This window comes from Chiroxiphia lanceolata, chromosome 7 (assembly GCF_009829145.1).
Source record: "Chiroxiphia lanceolata isolate bChiLan1 chromosome 7, bChiLan1.pri, whole genome shotgun sequence".
NCBI lineage: Eukaryota > Metazoa > Chordata > Aves > Passeriformes > Pipridae > Chiroxiphia > Chiroxiphia lanceolata.
In genome coordinates, this window is record NC_045643.1 from 32,852,308 (window position 1) to 32,872,889 (window position 20,582).

Genomic DNA, 20,582 nt, shown 5'->3' on the forward strand with positions numbered 1-20,582 from the left:
TTTTTTCCCTTGGCACCTTTGGTGCCTGCTGGCGGCCCCTGGCCAGAGTGACCCCCCGTAGTCGGGGCGTGTCACGGCCCGTGTCCCTTGCCCCTCAGCACGCTGAGGCCCTTCTGGCCCGTGCGCAGCCCGGGGGCAAGGCTGAGGCTCTCGTCCCCCGCTCGGCGGCAGGGCCGGCTCCCCACGGCTCGGCGCACAGAGCTTGCTCCCTCTTCTGGGACGTTCCCCCCCCCTTTGTGTCCTTGTCTTGTGGGTGTGAGTGAGTGAGTGAGCGAGCTGGTCCCTTCTGTAGGCCCCGTAGAGACGTAGGCAGCGTAGCTTAGACTTCCCAGGAGGGAAAGAGGGGCTCTGTGCGCCAACCCGTGGGGAGCCAGCCCCGCCGCCGAGCAGGAGAGGAGCGCCTCAGGCTTGCCCCTTGTTCCCGAGGACGGAGCGAAGCCCGTTAGTGGCGGCGCGGGCGCCGCCACCCGCGCCACGGGGCTGCCCGTCCTGCTGGCGATGTGCCAGCGTGGGCCTCCCCCCGTCCTCGGGGCGGGGGCCCCGTCCCCGCCGGCCTTAGGCCGCGAGGCCGTTGTTGGGAGTGCCGGGCCTCGGGGGGGGCGGCCCCCTAAGTGGGGCTTTGCGCATCCCCCCTGCTCGGCGGGCGGTTGGAGGGACCCCCTGTAATCAGGCGGGTGTCCCGCGGGGTCCCCCGGCCTCTCACAGGCGTGGGGCTGGGCGTGTGCCCTCCCTGCCCTCGGGGCCCAGCTCAGGGCCTTAGGCCACGAGCCCCAGTGCCTGGCCCTTGAGTCAGGCACTTGATGCTGCGGGGGAAGGCCGAGCTCCGTGGCTCCCTGGGTGTGGACCCGCCTGTAAGCAGGGTCCGGGTCTGGGAGCCTTTGCGCTCCCTCAGCTGGCAGCCTGTGCGGGGCGACCGCCCCGTTAGCGGGGAGCGGGTCAGGTGCCCCCGAAGCGGAGAGAAGGAGCCTCCGTAGGCCTTTGGGCCCAGGGCCCCCCTGTAAGTCGGGGCCAGTGCCCTGGTGTCCCAGGCGCTTTGTGGTCCAGGCAGCGGCCGGAGCCCCCTGTAAGCAGGGCGGCAGCCTCTTTGGCCGCTGCCTCGCATGCCCAGCTGCCTTTGCCCAGAGGGCCCGGCTCCCCGCAGCGGCCGGGACTGCGCCGTGCGTCGCCGTGGTGAGTCCGAGTGAAGCCTGGAGAGTTTTGTGGTGGGGGGGGGGCCTGTGGGTGGGTGGGCGGGGAGGGGCTTGGAGATGTGCCTCCGGGGGCGTGGGGTCCGGGTTGCCTTGGTACGGGGGAGCTGGTGTTTCTCGGGCCCACCTGCCTCCTCCCGCCCTGGCAGAAGCCGCCGGAGAAGAGAGCGGAAGAGGCGTCGTGCGGGACGGCAGCGCCGACGCGGCAAGACGCCGCGGCGAGCCCAGCTGAAGTTGGGGGGTGGTGTGGAGGTGTGGGGGTCCTGCGAGTGGGCGGGCGGGTGGTGGCTGGGGCAGCTGCCTCTGGGTCCTGCTTTCCTTCGGTGCAAGGACTCGGAGCTTCTGAGTCCCAACTGCGCCCTCCTGCCTTGGCAGGAGCCTTCCGAGAAGAAAGCGGAGCCGCGGAGCGGGACGGCGAGGCAAGAGCGAGGAAGAAGAGCGTCGGCTTCGCGCTCAAGAGGGGACGGGAGAAAGGCCCTCTGGGCAAAGGCCCCTCCCTGGCATCCCCGGGGCAGGGATCCCTAAGAGTCCGGCGGGCAGCTTCCGGCTGCGCCGGCCGGCTTGGCGCTGGGCGGACCTCCCTGTAAGCAGGGCTGGGTCCTTTGCTTTGCTTGGCGTTGGCCTTTTGCCAGTCGCGCTCCTGTGGCTGCCCGGAGAGAGGGGCAACCGCCCTGTAAGGAGGGCGAGAGTGCCCGCCTCCGCGCCCGAGGGGGGAAACGGAGCTCTCCCGACCCCCAGCCCGCCCTGTAAGCCGGGCAGGGCTTTTTTCCCTTGGCACCTTTGGTGCCTGCTGGCGGCCCCTGGCCGGAGTGACCCCCCGTAGTCGGGGCGTGTCACGGCCCGTGTCCCTTGCCCCTCAGCACGCTGAGGCCCTTCTGGCCCGTGCGCAGCCCGGGGGCAAGGCTGAGGCTCTCGTCCCCCGCTCGGCGGCAGGGCCGGCTCCCCACGGCTCGGCGCACAGAGCTTGCTCCCTCTTCTGGGACGTTCCCCCCCCCTTTGTGTCCTTGTCTTGTGGGTGTGAGTGAGTGAGTGAGCGAGCTGGTCCCTTCTGTAGGCCCCGTAGAGACGTAGGCAGCGTAGCTTAGACTTCCCAGGAGGGAAAGAGGGGCTCTGTGCGCCAACCCGTGGGGAGCCAGCCCCGCCGCCGAGCAGGAGAGGAGCGCCTCAGGCTTGCCCCTTGTTCCCGAGGACGGAGCGAAGCCCGTTAGTGGCGGCGCGGGCGCCGCCACCCGCGCCACGGGGCTGCCCGTCCTGCTGGCGATGTGCCAGCGTGGGCCTCCCCCCGTCTTCGGGGCGGGGGCCCGTCCCCGCCGGCCTTAGGCCGCGAGGCCGTTGTTGGGAGTGCCGGGCCTCGGGGGGGGCGGCCCCCTAAGTGGGGCTTTGCGCATCCCCCCTGCTCGGCGGGCGGTTGGAGGGACCCCCTGTAATCAGGCGGGTGTCCCGCGGGGTCCCCCGGCCTCTCACAGGCGTGGGGCTGGGCGTGTGCCCTCCCTGCCCTCGGGGCCCAGCTCAGGGCCTTAGGCCACGAGCCCCAGTGCCTGGCCCTTGAGTCAGGCACTTGATGCTGCGGGGGAAGGCCGAGCTCCGTGGCTCCCTGGGTGTGGACCCGCCTGTAAGCAGGGTCCGGGTCTGGGAGCCTTTGCGCTCCCTCAGCTGGCAGCCTGTGCGGGGCGACCACCCCGTTAGCGGGGAGCGGGTCAGGTGCCCCCGAAGCGGAGAGAAGGAGCCTCCGTAGGCCTTTGGGCCCAGGGCCCCCCTGTAAGTCGGGGCCAGTGCCCTGGTGTCCCAGGCGCTTTGTGGTCCAGGCAGCGGCCGGAGCCCCCTGTAAGCAGGGCGGCAGCCTCTTTGGCCGCTGCCTCGCATGCCCAGCTGCCTTTGCCCAGAGGGCCCGGCTCCCCGCAGCGGCCAGGACTGCGCCGTGCGTCGCCGTGGTGAGTCCGAGTGAAGCCTGGAGAGTTTTGTGGTGGGGGGGGGGCCTGTGGGTGGGTGGGCGGGGAGGGGCTTGGAGATGTGCCTCCGGGGGCGTGGGGTCCGGGTTGCCTTGGTACGGGGGAGCTGGTGTTTCTCGGGCCCACCTGCCTCCTCCCGCCCTGGCAGAAGCCGCCGGAGAAGAGAGCGGAAGAGGCGTCGTGCGGGACGGCAGCGCCGACGCGGCAAGACGCCGCGGCGAGCCCAGCTGAAGTTCGTGTTTGGTATAATTTACGATGACTGTTCCCAGAGTCTGGTGAGAGGGAGGATGGAGGTTCTTAATAGTAATTTTTTCAAATTATGACTTAAACCTATTGTTAAAGTGCACTAAGAGAAATAGCTTGTGGGTCAAAGATTGGCTATTGATCACTGACGTGGTCTACTTCTTTATAATTTTTCTGAATTAATTAGTATAGATGAAGGTGGTCTCAGTGATACTCTATGCCGCTTTTGTAAATTATCTATAGTCTGTTGTCTTGTTTACTAAAGTACAAGTTCCTGCTCTCTGGACTGAATAATAAGGTACTTTTAACAGCAGCTGATAGGAATAAAAACAAGTAAGTAAAACGAAAGCTTTCACCTTCTTTCGTCCTGATATTCACTTGTCATTCTACCATTTACCAGGCCACAAAATGAAGGACTAGGATTAAATTATTTGGCTGCCGGATTATCTCTGTGGCTGTCCATAGCAGAATATCTGATGTAAGGAGAGCTGTAACCCCTCTTAATGCAAGACCCAGAGACGATCACTCTGCATGTAGTCACGGTGTGACACAGAATGAACGTTTATTAAACATGGATGGTGGCTTTTATAGGGAGAGCAGGTACTTTTCTAGAACAAAGGGTGGAAAGTGGGAGGAGTATTCCAGGAGTGGCAAATCACAGCAACAAGGAGTGGAACTGTCTGAACATGGACAAATGGGAAACTGTCTCTGGGTAGAACAGGTGAAGTAGGGTAGGATGAATAAGGAAAGGGTTTACATCGAACCAATAGAAAAAAGGGTAACGGATACAGTGCAAGGAATAACACATTTTTATAATAAAATATACTAATAATAAAACAATTGCACAATGAGTAAAGGCACAGTGAAACAAACACTCTCGTGGTCCCAACAGTCACATTCAGCGCACCACCGTGTAAGTACATTCCAATATTTTTTCTTCCTCTTCTGATTTCTTTTTGCTAACTTCTCTCCACCACTCATAGGTCTCCATCGGGGCACCTCCAACAAATATCCATGCAAACCATTGAGAGAGCAGCATATGAGCAGGTGAATCAGACTCTGTGGGGTCACTGTACATCCGACTCTCACTGTGTTAGCTGCACCTGGAATTAGAAAGACTCAAAAAACAAGATAACCCACTTAAATTTTTGCTGAATATTGAACTAGATGAAAGCTAATAGATGTGAACTTTCATTGTCTAAAAAATCTGACCTAAAAGGAATAGGAATTCTGCAAATGACCAGCCTGAAACCTCCCATCATGCTTGCACCTGCTCATCCTTTGAGGTACCTTCTGTAAAATAAAGATATGACTCACTAACAGGAGATATGAAACATTGAAGTGGAGGAACTAAAATTGCAAAGCTACCACCGTGTCTTCCAACAGCTTAACCATCATTTCAATCTGGTCATTGTTAGAGTGCAGTCCCATTGTTTCTTTCTTGCGTAAGTTCTCTCATTAAATTGAAAGGTGGTTGGCAATGTAGACCCCTCCCCCCTGTATTTTTACCTGTGCAGTGCCTTGCACAATGAAATATTTATCTCCAAATAGAGATTCCAGGCCTTATTGCTTCTTGAATAATACATGTACCTTGAGTTATAACCTCCCAAAGACCTATTTACAAGTCAATTTTTTGTTCTGTCTATTCAGCACTGTGCTTCCTGACTACAGCCAATGATAGTATTTTCTTACTTTACAATTAAGGTTGTATTTTCAATAACCTCACCATGTCTATGTACATGTTATATGTTCTTTCTTCCCTTAGATAAAGTACACTACTTATTTACACCAAACTACTTATTTAAAAGAAATTATTTCTCTCCCTCAACTCCAGAAAAGCTGCCATTGGCAACTTAATCTAATGAGCAAATTACCCCAGTGGATGAGACATTGATTTTAATGAAAAGAATTTGCCCTGATCACCAAGATTGCTTGGTGAGGAAAGCCACTAGATGAAAAAAGTGTAGACTCTTATGACAAACATCTACAAAGGCAACATCTTCTATATTCCTCAGATCCATGCTCCATCTTTCATAAACCACTTGAGAACAGTGGACAGTGCTTCCACTCAGAGCACCTTAACATGAGAGAAAAGCATTCTATTAGAATTGTGCCACGGTCTGGGAGAGAGGGGAGTGGGACTGTGACACTGCACAAAGAGCCTGAGTTGAGGTTGAAGATCGGGTGCAATGGCTGTTTATTGAGGGTGTGGGAGGGTTTATATAAGTTCTGGCGTAGAAAGAGCTAGCAAATGGGGTGGAGCATGAGACAGACAACCAGGGAAACGAATAGGAGTAAGGAGTTGGGAGAAAAGGGAGGAACTGGGAAAGAAAGGACCAATGGTAGCTCTCTCCACACTGCAGCATTTTCAGCCAATCAGAGGGAGGAGTGGGGAAAGCAGGGAACAGACAACTCAAGGCAAGTCTGATCATGCCCAGGCAGTACAACTGTAGGGGTAACATACAATGCACGTATTTGAAACCACGTAAGAACTGTAAAATCCATATAATAAAGTCCTTTTTCAATTGTTGTATATGTTTTTCTATGCCTGGAACAGAATTGTGTCTTACTAATTTTTATAGAGGAGGGAAAGACAGCATAAGTTGCTTGCCTATGCACTCATAAGTTTATCCTGAGTCCTCTACACAACTGAAGAGAAGAATATTCCTGAGGATTTTCAAAGTGCTGCTTTACGAAGACCTTAGCCCAGACACACTGTCAGTTCTGCAACCCTGTCTCTGAGGCTAAGAAGGCCTCACATCAGCTGCCCTCTGAAAGGCATTCACAAAAATAACTGAACTTAGTAAACAGATGTAATAGTGAGTCAAGTGAGTCAAGAGTATTTGTGCTTAGTCACCTTGGATTTTCAGGTATTTTTAGGTAAATTCCTCTTTGTATATTTAAGAGCAAGAGTATTTGGAAATGTTACTAAGCAGTGGTGCTTCAGGGAACAGTCTAAACTAAAATCTTTTTCTACATAAAAAAAAGAAGTTCCTCAGCCATTGTGTATTGATCTTGGGGTTTCTAAGATGGACTCTACCTTCCAAGGGAAAGTCTGACTAAAATACTTAATGGAAAAGCTGCCATTGCCTTCCTGGTTACATGGGCTTCACGCACTGAATGTTTTTTAGACATTCAATGAAATTACATTTTAGTAATTCACTGAAACTCTTTCAGAGTCAAAACATGTGGTGGTCCAGAACAGTGGAAAACCTGAAAATTAAATGACACTTCACTTAAACGTGTTGATTAGGCTAAAAGCTTATAAATGCTAAGAACTAAAGATAAGGCACTCTTCCTGGTAGTGGAAAACTGAATTAGTTATAACAATTAGAACTGCCATTTGGGAGCCTTCTGAGTGATTAGTGGTTTCATTACAGGTAATGTTGATATCATGACAGCACTCCGGGAGAGTAGAAGTACCTGTATACACCTCACACACTGTGCTTACCTGCTTCTGGCACCCAGAAGAAACTGTCAATATATACAGTGACATACTAGAATGGACTTGCCAAATTAACCAATTCAGTCTCTGCTATCAGCCAGCTATGTCACGCAATCCCCTTCATAAACATATTAAAGAACACCTCCAAAAATATCAGGGGAGAGAGGGATTTTTACTCTCTTTATGTTTGCTAGAAGAACAGTGTAGACACTCAAACATGTGACATTTAGAAATTTCTGATTTCCTACCTTAATGTAATTAGGACTCAATTTGTTCTTCTGCTAAATTTTCCTTTTAGGTAAATGGTTGTTTTGTCTCTCTGATGTTTTTCAACCAATACATTCGTATGCACCAATTGCATTTCCTTTAAGCCTTTGCTTTGTTAAGTTAAACAAACCAAGTTATCTTACTCCTGTTTTCTCAGGATAAAAAGATTTCATCCTAGACTGTTAGCCTTTATAGATTTTTTCTGGCTTACATTATAGCATTTATTTATCCTTCTCAAACAGGAGTACCTGTATATAGTGAGAACAGTATTTATTATTGCACCTGGCTCTTACAGGATGGATCCATCTCCCCTCATCTCTACTCACTCAACTTAGCAAAGATTTTTTTTTCAGGGCTGCATCATATAGTCAGGTCTGTCCGATTTGAGTCTTCTCTGCTACTGAATTTTGAACAGGTAATCTTCCAGCTGACAGCAAACACTCTTTTTATCTACCTAAATCAGGACTTTGCATTTTATATTACTAAATTGAAATGCATTTCTACAAGCGAGGTAGTTTAGCATTCCTCAGGCATTTGCAAGTCCCTTTGGGAAATTCAGTCTTCTCCATCTTCAGGGCAACGTTTTATCCCATAGTTCTTAGCAAAAATACAAAATAAAACTGGTTACTACCACAACAGAGTAGCTTCGCTATTATTCCTTCTCCAGTACTATATTTCTGCTTTCAGCATAATCTCCTTTTAATTCTAAATGAGGTGCTTTAAGCCATTCAGGAATTATGTTTATAAATCTTATACTAATACCAATTTTTCAATTATCTAACAGGTAATTTTCTGTAAATATATTATACTTTATCTCAAACCTCTTCCTGGTCTCCAACTATGATGTTCATATACTTTTTTTACTATAAGACGCTATTGCTTTTTGCAAGATACATTGACAGAACCCAAACCAGAAATATGGTGGTTCCCAGCACAGTAAGATTTCTTAAGAAGTCCCTCTGGTAAATCATATGGTAAGAGAGTCTAGAGCTTCTAATGTTTTGTCATGGTAGACTAGCCAGAGGGGTATTTCCATGTGGTAGACAGAGTATAAAATTTTGTAATAATGAGGGCCCAGTCCTTTTTGTCCCCCACCCTTTTTTTCTTAATTCCTTCTTGTGGAGGAAGACTGCATCCAGCAGCTGCACCACAAGATGGGGGAGAGATTAGGAAGAGCAGAAGTGAGAAAATTCGCCAGCCCAGATAAAGTCAGTTTAATAACTGAAAGTGGTAGAAAAAACCCAAAACAAATATTGCAAAGGCCATCACTCACCACTTCCATCAAGTACAGCAATGCCCAGCCAGTCTCTGAGCAATAGTCACCTCCTCAAAAACCCCATCCCCTAGTTTGGGATCATTGCTGAGCATGACATTATTTGGCATGGAATATCCCTTTGGTCATTTTGGGTCCCCTCCCAAGTTCTTTCCCCCCTGCCCCAGCCTACTCACTGAGAGAGCAGAGCAGGAAAAAGAGAAAGCCTTGCCTGTGTGCAAGGACTGCTCAGCAACAGCCAAACACTGGTTTGTTACCAACACTGCTTTAGTCCCTGATCCAAAACACAGCACCATGTGGGCTGCTTTGAAAAAAATTTATTCTGTCCCACCTCCAAAGCCTCAGCCAAAGCAGAGGAGCCATATGCACTTTCAGCTGACTAAAAGATGTTTTCAAGGACAGCCTGTCAGTGCTGCCAGTGTGTAAAGGAAACACATGAAAGTTGTCAGGGTTTAATTAACTGAAGGACTGTTATAAATGAAAAGTGTATTTTGAAAATTTCAGAATGGTCATGATTAGCCTCAGAAAGTAAAAAAAAATGGGGCTGTCAAGCATCTTCTGTATTTGAAAGAGAGATTACTTGGTTTAAAAAAAACTGGACAGACAACAGGAGCAGCAGGGACGCTGTACTACACAGATGCAGGGCCTGATGGAACTGTTAACATCCATAGATCCAGCAGCACTTCCTAGATTGATCATGGCTTGGGGGAATCTTTCACAGGACAAAGAATGCCTTGGGTTTGTATTGCCAGCAAGGCTACTCAGTTAGAAGGCACTAATGACAATAGTATGATTTTAGAGCAATTCTAGGAGCTCAGAATGCTGTTTCACATCTCAGTTTGTGCCAAAAGATCTGGGGAGTAGGGGAGCAAAGCAGGGATACCAAATAAAGAGCAGGCAACAGGTTTGATCTTAACTGTAACACTGAAGATTTAACTTGCATCAGTGCTTTCTGATGTGTATATAACTGATTCATTAACAGAACCCTAGAACTAGATCAATTTTTAAAATAAAATTACCATAGTAAGCAATATTCCAGCACATAAATCTTTATAAACAAAGTCTAGAAGATACAGAGGCTTGCTGCTGTCATCTATTCATATAGTACTGTTTGAGAGAATGATGCAATCTTCCTGCAACCTAATTTTTTCCCCATTTTTATATTCATACTCTTTTCCTTTTTTTTTTTTCTTTTTTTTAACTCTTTCTTGAACCATTTGCTCGGTTCAGGCACTTAACTTTCTCCACTGGAACTGCTGTTTTATGTTTAAAAGGAAAGCATATAGGGAATTGATGTACAGCAGTTCTTTTAGGAGTATTCACAGTCTGCTTTGCAAACCCTTTTGGAACAATCCTCACTACTCCCTGACCTTCTTCCCCATCCCCATCTTCTTCTGCAGATGTACTTCCTTCAGCATGGCCCACCCAGAAGCACTGCCTTATCTCTGTCCCATAGAGTGACTTACCTGCCTCAGGGGGCCAATAAACCAAGGTTTGCAAGGGAATTCCCCTTCACAGAAGGGAAGCTGCTATTTCACCTAAGTATTACAGACGGTGTTACAAAGAGGTTCAAGAGAAAGGCATGAAACTGGAGTGCTCATGCACAAAGGCAAATTGTTTGCTGAAGTGTAAAGAATTTGTTCTTGCCTAGTCTAAATTTCATACATTCCTTTTCTCTCACTATTGTTCCAAAGGCATAAATATATATAAATAAACAGGGATTCACATGTGTGTAAGTGTATAATGATTTTTACTAATGGACACTTCTAACTGCAATAAGTTCTTGCTGCACCAAATTCAGGCATATTCTTAGAGATGCACTCAGTATATGTAGTTGAAAACCATAGAAACTGTTCCCTGAATTTAAATTTATAAACATGAATTGTGAAAATTTCACTGACAATTCAGACCGCCTCTCATTTTACCTGAGCTTTAAACTAGTTTTCACTTCTTGATTTTTCCTCTGGTTTTATATTTCTAAAAATACTTCCTAGCACATCCATAACATTTTATGGTACATGCTCAACTAGCATATTCACTCCTTCCTTAATAACTGATACCTTAGGGTTTGCAGAGGTCTGAACTGCACATACATCCATAATACAAGAAAGCACTAAACCAATGTATTCCTTGAGATAATGAGACAGGAAAAACAAACAAAAAAGACACCGCTGCTGTAGCTGATTTCACTTTTAAAAGAGTCCACTAGATGTCTTTTGGCAAATTACTTACACAGTTATTTAAGCCAATGTACAGCTTCGGGAATTGTTTCTTTGCCTCTTAATAGAATTCTAAATTTCTTTGTTTTATTTCTTTTATTGCCATTGGTTGCATCAGACATCGGGGAACAAGTTAAAGGAAACCCAACAACAAAAAGGTTTTTGACACTGAGGTCAGAGAATAGAAGGCTACACTGAGAGATCAAACCTACTGCAATGAAGAACGTGTATCCTGCAAGGAAAGGCGGACCCATTCCTTTTTTCCCAGGGCAATACCATTTTCCTATGTGATTATACAAAGAGCTCAAATTATTCATGCAAACACTTCCATTAGGGTCAACGGGAGTGCAGTGAGCAGGATGTGTAAGAGCATTTCCTTGAAATCAGCAGGGACCAGGAACTCTGTTGTTCTAGATATGGTTTATACACACTTTTATGTACACTTGGGCTTTTACTAGCTAAACTATAAAAAGTAAGAAGAAGAGAGAAACAGAGGCACAGTGCAATTAACACCTTGATGCCCCTTCAAATAAATAAACGTCTGTTTCTAATTGCATAAATGTTTAAATTTTTGCTGGACCATGGCCAAACTGACTTGACAAAGGTCATATATATAATTTCTGCAGAAGAGTTAAGCATTGAATTCCATTATTCTAAAATCCAAGATTCATCAGTTTTCAGCCCCAGGCAATTAATCCAGGCAATAACATGCTACGCACACTGACTTCTGTAACAGCGGCTTTACTGTATCTTTGTCGAGTGATAAAAAAAGATTAAGAAGAAGAAAAAAGGTCTAACAATCTATTAGAAGATTAATTTTTTAATTTAGATGGTGAGAAAAATCCAGAAAGAATAAAAGCAAACAGATCAGATTCCTCAATAGTACCTGTATATATTATTCATGCACCTAAAGTAATTATAATGTGTAAAAACATTAATTTCAAAATAAAGATTGTAAAACTGTCCCATTTACTATCATTTTAAATGTACTTGCCTGTAAGGGATATGACAATGTTTTCTATGACAGAAGAGAGTTAACTTTTGTTTTTCTTAATCAAGGCAAGTTTCTGCTAGAACAAGTTAAAATCAAACCGTCCTCTTCAGCAGTATTTTCAGTACGTAGCCTTTACAGAACCTGCGGCTGTGTGCTGTGTTTGGGAAGTCTCTGAAGCCATGGTTGGACAACATGACAGGATGTAGCATGAACTGTTTCACTCAATCAAAAACAATGCAAAAGGAAGTAACAGACTGTCACATCAAACAGGAGGTATGTGATGGAAATCTCTTGTGACAAATTAGAACCTTTTTGGTCTCTGAAAAGTGGGTACCAAAGCAGTGCCCTAAATGATACTCACTGTGCATCAGTTGTATTTGCAATATTTTTCAGGCAGTTTATTTTTGTTGTTTCTTCATTCCGCCTAAATCATGCAGGAGCTGCCAGTCCTTAAGGAATGTGCTATCTGATGCTGGATTTATTTTGTTCTGTTTATAACAGAAATGGAGCATTTCAAAAGTAAAATCAGCTACAACAGTGATGCCCTTTGGTTTTTTTAACATTTAGAGCCCATGCAAAACTCTGTCCTAAGAGCCGACAGGACCTTACAACATTCATCGTCTCACAGAGCTCAGCTCTTCAAACAAACAAGTCATCTACACATACATATATGCAATTACCTTCCAATAACAAAGACCCTTAACAACTCTTACATAGAGAAAACCAGCCATGCTCACCAGACACCACCCACATGACCAACTTCCATACATATCCTTATGCATTTGCGCCAGGAAATTCATTACTAAGGACATGCCACTCAATTTTTCTGGATTCTAAGTATTATTTTATGAAGTACTTAGAAATTTTTACTATTTGTGTAACTGCAACTAGTCTGTTAATTACTCCAACACTAAACACTTTTGCAACTTAAGTTTTGCCTCCCTAAAAAAGCTGTTTTATTTCATATAGCAGTGCTTTCTCATATAACTAAGTAAATAAAACTAAATAACTGAACTGTAGTTGTTATGGTAAATTGTTCTACATAGAGCTCTGCCATTTGTTGCCTTGTTTCCACAGTGGTGGTTCACTGCATACTGACAAATGAGAACTGTTCCTTTAGAAATCTCTTTCCGCATGCCTTAGTCTTCACTCACCAACAACTTATTTTTTTATTTTTTCAGTATAGACACTGACAGTTCACATATATCAGAACATAAAGCATTGTCATTGCAGATCAGACTACTGGGCCATCAAGCCCGGTAGTCTGCCTTTACTGCATCTCAGAGGAAGGTGCAAATTCTCACAATGCGATAAGCAATTATGTAATGGCTCCCATAAGGGCAACATTTCTTTTGCACTTTTCCAATCAGCCTGTACCCAGAAGTGAAGGATGCTATCATCCTTTATATAGTTTCCTATGCTGTGCATGACAGACTCCCTTCCCTTCTGATTGATATTCAACAGGACACTGTCATAGTTAATAGGCTCAAAATCTAATTTGGCCAAAGAAGAACAAGACTGAAAAGCAAGGTTAGCAATATAACTGTGTTTCAAAAATGAAGACTGAAACAGAGGGGGAAAAGCTGGAATCTGTGGCATTAACTTTGTTGAAGTTTTATGTGAAAGCTGTTTGATGATTTCAGATTCACACAGATGACTAACGAGGAAGACTAAGCAAATTTTGAGATCATATGTTAAAGGGCCATTTGGAACAGTCATAGAGTCCATGACCTGGATTTACCAGCTCTTCTATCGTAAATTCTGAATAGTAGTCTTTAATGGCAACAATCACTCATAAGAAGATACTGCTTTTATTCATATTTCCTGGTGGTATTTTGCATGAATAAGCACTGAAAAGCACTGTCCAAAAGAGCAGCAGTGATGTTTTATGGAAATTAGTCAAAGCTTATAATCCCATTATCCTGTGATTCTAGCATTTCTGGACCTACTGCTCAACAATCTGCTGAGCTCAGAATAACTCAGTTTACGTGATTTCCAGTCTAGTTTGTAATTATTTTCTGTAATTGACAGCAGATTATGTAGAATATCCCACAGAGATCATCAAACCATCTGAACTCTCTCTAGCTCTGAAAAAATCATTGAGATGTCAGAGGACTGTGAGTTCAGATTTCCTTTCCCATAATGGGTCATATTTCCATTCTTTCAAACCCTTATTTTTATCCAAAATCTGACATCTCCCTTGAAGGTAGTCAGCTACTAATCCCTGCTGGCATTTGAACCTAATCAGTGGGAAGAAAGAAGAGCAGAAGTAGAAAAATAAAAAAGAATATCCAGACAACAGTTAGGAAAAAGGAATTTGTATAGAAATTTGTAATAGATTTTTAAAAAGTACATTTTCAGGGGCAAATTAACAGCCTAATGAAGGTTACCGGCTTTGTATTTTATATTAAAATGTGTTATTTCCCAAAACATTTGAAAGATCAAAAATACATGAGTGGAATTATTCTGAGTTATGTAAATGGAAACAACTGAAAGTGATTACCTTAAACTGAAAATGAAGGAATTAATGACATAAGAGCAAAGAGCTGTTAGTTTCCAGAATATCAGTTAAATATGATTTGTCAAGCTAAATAAAGTGTAAGCATTTGGAATGTTCTTAAAGCCAGATAAAATGAAACATTAGCAAAACAATGCACTGTGTGAGAAAGGGAGATTCTGCATTTGCAGCAGGACAAACATGCCTTGACTGGTCTTTTCTATTTATAATTGCTGTAAGTTGTACTTGTAAGAACATGAAAATTAAAAAGTTTCTGAGTTTTTTTAGTAAGTACATATAAATGAGTATATTATGATTAATTTTCATGAAAGCAAATGCAGTACATATGTATTTCTAAAAAAATACATGCTGTCTAAAATGGAAATGCCACAAGCTTCTACATTTACAAGTGTAGATATTGTTTGTCCAGAGTTTGCTGTTAAATTAGTTTCTATTTTAGCAGCTGTTTTCATCCAGAATGTTTTCATCAGAGAGGGTTTTGTTGGGGATTTTCAGTGATATAAAAGTCTAGGAATGTTGATATAAAGTAGACAATTAAAGTTGTGTGTATATCCTCAGAAGGCACTTTACTGTTTTTAAGCAACTTTACAATAAATGACCAATCTAAAGCTCTTCAGAAAATTATCAAAGACTCACCAATGCATCACAGAGCATCTAAGCCTCTGGGCTAAAACTGTGGTCACTTTACAAGTTCTTCCTGAAGGAAGAACCGGTTTGAACCTTGCTTTATGTCTGCCACAGTCATCTGCAGTTACATCTGTCTGAGCTCATAGGATGGGTCTGGTAATTACTACACTATTGGTACCATCCCTCCTTTACAACTCCAGCTCCAGCTGGCAAGGACAAGATTAGATTTATTAAAGTCAATATTTCATCTACCTAATCTGACAGACTGCTGATGTAACTTAACCTGCAATGACTAATGATAAATTAGCCAGCACATGAAAAATACCTGATTTCCTTCAAGCACCCTGTATCTCAGTGATCTACCTCCCTGTAATACACATAAAAAGATGACATTTCTTTCAACACTGGCTCTTCTGATTGAATATTTGTCTTTGTCGCTTGTCAATAAGCCCAGGTCCTAATGACTTTTAAAAAAACAAGACTTCAAACGCTTATTTGTATATTATTTAGCCAGATTTTTTTTAAACTGCATGCATATCCTAAATCACTTGCAACTCTGCTAAACCACATAGGTAACCTAAAAACGAAAAAATGTGATCACACACAGTAAATTAAAGGGAATTCACTGCCACCCCTAGACAGACACATTTTCCAGCTTGCTAATATCTAAATGATTCCCTCTAGGGCCTCTACCATGAGCAAATGTGAGGCTGCTACGGGTCAGTGGGTTATAACCTGAAACTCTCAGTCACACCTCTCCAACCTGGGCTGATGAAGCTTTTGTGCAGTGATCCTTCTCTAGCAACAAATAAGACTTAGAAGTTTGATGCTGAAATAGTATCTCGGCTGTAAAACTGGTCAATATCCAGTTCCACACACTTGGATGGAGCCACCCAATCTTTTCCTGGATCTCAGGCTTGTTAGGAATATATGTCCAGGGAGATACAATTACCTTTGAGAAATATACTCTAGAATGTGTAAGGAGACCAGGGAGGAAAGCCACTGGAAGCATGGGAGCTAATTAGGAACACATTAAAATTCCAGGGTCTCAGTTGTACTAGGAAACTCAAAGCTTGTCTGCAGCTGCTTAACATTAGGATGTACATCCAGGGATAACTAATATATCTAAATATTTCCTGTCCACAGAGACTGGTATGGGTCAAAGACTGGAATGACAGGAGAAATGGATTTGGAGACTGTCCTCTTGAATATTCTTGAGACTGTTGTTTTTTTTATAATGATGGCAAAGAGTAAGGGAAAAAAAGATATAGGCTTGTTTCCATGTTTGAACAATCCACAGAACATCTGAATTCCAGAAGAAAAACTATCTACCCATTTTCTAGCAGACTTTTCACACAGAGATAACATTGATTAAACTGGACAAACTGCTGCAAGTTCAATGCATTATATTCCACATTTGATCCCAGTTCCTTTCTGACTGCAGTTCAAGTTGATTTTTGTCACATTTACAAAGCCTTGAATCGATCTGGGATCTTGGCACGTTAGAAAGTGATTTCCTTAAGCTTCACTGTAAAATATTCCACTGATGACTGGTTTTATTAATTAATACATTAAATGAACAATTAAATATATTAAAATAACAAGATTTGTGAGGAGAACGAAGTCAATGGTAGGATAGAGAATATGTGATTATCCTTTTAGGAAGTAATGAAGACAATTTAATAAATTCTTTTAAGAGTCAAATTAATAATTCCATTGTATTTTGAAATTTCTAAATATGTTAGGTGAATATTGACTTTGGGCTAAATTTTGCACAGTCAATCACCAAACCCATAAAAACATAAAATTAAAGGTGCTTTGCTCTTTCTTGCAATAGGAATCCTATTCACGGATACTCTATTTCCAGAAGTGTTCAGTAACAACATGAAAAGACTTAGAGGGCACTGAAGTTCCAGATGGATAAGCATTCCTCTGTGACTTTCACAGTGCTTGAAAGTTTGCACATATAGTCTTTGTTGTACAAACTTTGTGGGACCACAGATTGAAAAAAATCAGCAGTTCCAGACAACTGAAAGCACCTAAAAGATTCTCACCAAAGTCAGATTAGTTTTCCAGATGATACTTTAAATCCCTATCAAGGAGACATCATTTAGAGCAACCTACAAATTACATTTATCATTTAGCAATTAAAATTCCACCAAAACTTTCATTTACCACCAAACAATGCAAACACATGCTCAGTATTGTTCAGACCTTAGCCAGCCTGATTTTTTTCTTTATTAATAACACTAAGAAAATATAAATACAAATGACCCTGTATTTCATTGACCACAGGACTCTCAACCTTTTCAATTTTTAAATTAGATGAAAGGGGACCTACTAGATCTGCTTAACCAGCCAAAAGCCTAAAAGTAAGCACTCATATGTTATAATTCCACAGTCAAGAACTCCCATTTTTATTGCCAATCTTGTAAATAACAGTCAAGAATTACTGTAAATAATTTCCTGGTGCTGGAAGATATTCCAGGATTTCAGGCATGGGATACACTGCGGTAAATCAGTACCCTACATAAGATTTCCTTCATTTGAGGGACTGAGGAGAAAAGAGTGTTCAAAACTGATGATCTATATCTCACAGTGTGAGTTTGTTTCTAATAACAGCAGCTTCATCTACCGCCCATTGAAGCAAGACACTCTTGTCACAGTTCATAAATTGCTAAAAATCGTTTCCTTTTTTGTGAAGTTTTATAATCAGTACCTTCTAGCTTTATAAAGCAGACTCCAGTTTAATGTCTTTTATAAATCAAGTGCCTCCCACTTTCAAACATTAATTGCCAAAATAGTGACAACAGTTCTCTTTTAAGTAGATAGAAAGTAAACTGAATCTGTTGTTAATGCTCTGGTTTAACAGTTTCCATAAGTGAAATGTCCCCTGGCTACTTGACAGAGAAAAGATGCCAATTTCAGTGGTTGCCTACATGATGTGTTTTCTTCACCCTTGTGTGATAATGCATTTATTGCTAATGGAGAGTAAAGATAAGGTACATTTCTGAGTCTGTACATACTTCTGAGTTTCAAATTAACAAGTTAATAAAATATTTTAAAGAAAAAAAAACAACAATCAAGGATCACTTAAGAAAGTTACAGGCATGTACAACAGTAATATCCAGATTGGGAAGTCTGTCAAAAGTTCTGGAGATTTATAGGAGATAGTGTATTTCCTAGATGTGTTGTTACTTAAAGCAGTTGGCCCGATGCTGAAATCACAACTGATATCCCAGTTCAAACTGTAAAACCAGATTCAAAAATAAGGATTATTTGGATCCTAGTGTTTGCTTTGGGTATCCAATAACAACAGAAAAACAGATACATTTAACTAAGGTAAGGCTGAAAAATAATTAACTTCATAATTTCATTTTGGCTTTGACCTGGAGTCCTTTGTTACACTTGCAATAATGTAGCAGAGATCTAACCAGATACTCTGTATTCCAAATTTAGCACTACATTACACTGGCCACAACCACAGTGTAACACTAAGGGCACTTCTCGATTAAAAATTAGGAATTTCACACTTCACAATCAAGATTTTCCAGATTTTGTCCATGAGACACAGTTCTGTGAGATGCAGTACAACAGCCACAAATGGGGGTAAAGAGACACGGATATATGAATATATACATATACACATATGTATATACATGTGTTTATATATATATATATGTAAAGCTCATCCAAAATTATTTAAAACTGTTATTTTGAAGTCATTCCAGTTCACTATTCAAAATATACCAGGACCTGCAGGGGACCTATAAAGCCAGAAAGAATAATGGAATCTACAAATTGTTAGGTCTTCTTGAACTGGAGCAATTCTGCACCTTGAAGAGGTTGAATTTCATCATAAAGGAAAGGCATTATGTCCTGTTTAGGTCATTTCTTTTAAGGTGAGGGATTCAGACCGTAGGAAAGAAGCAAATGCCCAGATGAGTTGGCAAATAAAAGGAAGGAATAAGGACATTGTAGCAGATGCACTGAGGCAGATGAAGGACCAGCTGCTCAGTATCTTGAAGAAAGAACATGAGGAGACACTTGGTGTGTAGCAGTGTAAGAAACAGGACAAAATCAGAATCATACCTCCCAGTGAACGTTTTCTGAGCTTCCTATCAGTCAGAGAGTAGAGGTTTCTTGAAAGTTGCTACCTATTTAATGGCCACTAAAGGACCTCTTATCCTTGAACTATGCAACTACTTTTTGCATCCATTTATATTTTTGGCATCCAGAAAATCATGCAGATTCTAGAATTTAATTTAGATTTTGCCTGGATGAGTATTTAATTTTATTTATTTGAAATCCACTATTCCAAATTTCACTGAGTGCCACAAATTGTTTTGCTTTGACGAACACTCAACAATTCCACCTCTTTTATCCTTGTATGATCTGTGATTTCGTAATCTTATTTTAGTCAATCTTTATCACTTCTTTCCCAAGCTGTCTTCTTCTCTAATTTCTAATCAGGTTCATCTCTTCTCATATGATGTAATTTGAAGCCTCTGATCACTCCCATCATCCTTCATTCCTTTCCTATATATTTTTTGTAGTAGGGAAAGAGAACTGATGGATACAAATCAGAGTGTGCCAAAGATCGTTACAGACAATGGGATGTTTTGGTTTTTTCACAAATCCTTTCTTAATAATTTCCAGCATTCTGTTTCTGGATCAATATTGGACATGGAGCTGATATTTTCAGAGACTCCTCAAAGCAATTTCACCATTTCATTTCTGATTAGTAATATCAAAAGTCCATTTGGTTATATAGGCAGTCACTTTTCATTTTTAATGTAATTTTGCATTTATCATGCAAAGCACTGTCAACACTGAATCATATATGCTCTTTTATTTTCCTATCACGTAGTATCATAGTATCTTTCTGCAACAATTTGCAATCAGATTTAGATTTTATCCTCAGCAATTTTATATCATGTGCAATAGTCACCTCAATATTCATCCTCTTTCCAGAACATTTACAAATATGCTAAAAAGGAAGGTCACAAAACAAGGTTCTCAGAGATTCCAAAGACAAACTCCATCCACAGAGAAATGATCCTACATTTCTATTTCTACTTTTGTTTTCTATCTTTTTCTACTCCTATATTTTTAAGTGCCTTATATCCCATGAAGATGTCATTCCTTTGGTGGCACAATTTGCTCTGTTTGCTCAAGATTTTGTGGAAAAGTTTACAGATATCTGAACAGAGACTATTATCTGTATTAGAACAATGGTTACTAACTCCTTCAAATAACAACCTGTGAGCTTATTGGTTAGCTCTGCAGATGAGGATCATGTATAGATATTAAACTGTCATACATATGCTATCTATAGACAGCCTAAGTACATTTTCTGCAGATTCATTGGGGAAGACATCAGACTAAGCCATCCACTTCCAATTTTCAGAGTGAACACTACAGGTCTTTCTGAAATTGGTGCTTCTGATAATTACAAAAAGAGGTTGATAAGTCAGTGTAGCAGAGACAACCACTCAGAATTTTCATACCTAAGTTGCTTCAAAACACAAATACCATCAAGTCCTGGTACTGTTAATTTTACTGATTCAATCTAATAACTCTTCTATTGATTCTTTAGTTTGAGACAACAGCTTCATAAATATAATACTGCAGGGGAAACTTAGAAAATTACTACCTCCATAGTGAACACCAACACAAATAACCCATCCATATTTCTTACTATGTCCTCACTGCTTTTGTTCTTTCTTAGTCTTTCTCCTTTTTATACCTTAATAATTTATCTGTTGCTCAGTCTCTCTGGCAAATCTCCATGAGTGGCCAATGACTTGGTTTTAATTCCCCCAAGTCCAATGAAATCTGTAAAGTAAATCATGATGGA

At 42.6% G+C, this 20,582-nt stretch overlaps 1 long non-coding RNA gene across 1 annotated transcript; it reads right to left on the bottom strand.

The window, feature by feature from the left end:
- Positions 1-4,189: 4,189 nt before the first annotated feature.
- Positions 4,190-5,566, bottom strand: LOC116789267. The gene is made up of 3 exons (XR_004357959.1): positions 5,177-5,566; positions 4,592-4,669; positions 4,190-4,497 (listed from the first exon to the last, which is right to left on the bottom strand). It is a non-coding gene; the product is annotated as an uncharacterized LOC116789267 (long non-coding RNA).
- Between the last annotated feature and the right edge of the window lie 15,016 nt (positions 5,567-20,582).